Source organism: Bos grunniens, chromosome 21 (assembly GCF_055505025.1).
Source record: "Bos grunniens cultivar Pamir isolate PY7600 chromosome 21, Bosgru_T2T1.0, whole genome shotgun sequence".
Classification (NCBI taxonomy): domain Eukaryota; kingdom Metazoa; phylum Chordata; class Mammalia; order Artiodactyla; family Bovidae; genus Bos; species Bos grunniens.
The window spans coordinates 7,125,862-7,127,224 of record NC_141185.1 but is presented as its reverse complement, the minus strand read 5'-3'; the positions used below and the strand labels follow the sequence as shown (position 1 = coordinate 7,127,224).

The window sequence follows — 1,363 nt, the reverse complement described above, 5'->3', positions numbered from 1 at the left end:
GTTTCATTCTTTTACAAGCAGTTGACCAGTTTTCCCAGCACCACTTGTTAAAGAGATTGTCTGTTCTCCATTGTATATTCTTGCCTCCTTTGTCAAAGATAAGGTGTCCATATGTGCGTGGATTTATCTCTGGGCTTTCTATTTTGTTCCATTGATCTATATTTCTGTCTTTGTGCCAGTACCATACTGTCTTGATGACTGTGTCTTTGTAGTAGAGCCTGAAGTCAGGCAGGTTGATTCCTCCAGTTCCATTCTTCTTTCTCAAGATTGCTTTAGCTATTCGAGGTTTTTTTGTATTTCCATACAAATTGTGAAATTATTTGTCTAAAAATATGGAACACTTTATGAATTTGTGTGTCATCACTGTGCAGGGGCCATGCTAATCTTCTCTGTATCGTTCCAATTTTAGTATATGTGCTGCCAAAGTGAGTACAAGGCTCTCATCTTTAGAGAGTCTTTACGTCTTACCAGACATATAAATCCTCCCTATGGAACACATAGACATCTCTAACTAAAGCAAGACATCATTGTTACATAGAAGATCAACAGCATTATCTAAGACTGTTGTGATATATACAAGGTAACTCACAGACCCTTACTTAGGGAAAAAACCACTTAGGTCAGGAGGGAGTTAGAAAGTCTCCAATTTTCCTTCCATTTCCTGTGACCTCACTTCTCGCCTGTTGGAAAATGCACTTGTTCCTCCAGTCCCTCAGGGTTGTTATAATGAGGACTGATAGTGTATCAGAATTAATAGGAACAGTAGGTGTCTAAAGAAAGAGGAGACTTAAAATAGTTCGTTAAGTGTAGGAGGTAGAAAACTTTATTTGATGAGTCAAATGGTCTTCATTAAAAGTGAACTTTTCCTCGTAACTAGAGATGCCACTTAAAATATTTTTTTCCTGATTAAAGAAGATAAATGAGCATGTGATCATCATAGAAATTTTGGAACATATAGAAGTGCACTCTATTAAAAAAAAAAAACCACTTGTAATTTATGACCCAAGGATAACCACAATAAGTGTGATTCTTAGCAGAATTGCTTTTTTCCTAACTGTTTATGCATGCCTCTATGAATTACGAAATTAGGATCATATGGTATATATTGCTTTTTTTTTTAATAAAGTTTCTTTAACATTGCATCCAGAATCCAGTCATTTAATATTCTTTGAAAACTTGACTTTTAATGCCTATATATCTAATATTTTTGTTGTAATATTAAACACATTTTTTATTTTATTTATATCATTACACTACTAATAAACAGGTTACTTTTAGTGTTCATGGTTTTAATTAATGCTCTAGCATACTTTGATGACAAATCTGCATGAATCCCCACTTGAGGAGGGCTTCACTATTGCAT

General features: G+C 34.4%; 1 non-coding gene across 1 annotated transcript; it reads right to left on the bottom strand.

The window, feature by feature from the left end:
* Window positions 1-326: 326 nt before the first annotated feature.
* Window positions 327-433, bottom strand: LOC147349024 (U6 spliceosomal RNA). Its single transcript, XR_015150777.1, has one exon. It is a non-coding gene; the product is annotated as a U6 spliceosomal RNA (small nuclear RNA).
* Between the last annotated feature and the right edge of the window lie 930 nt (window positions 434-1,363).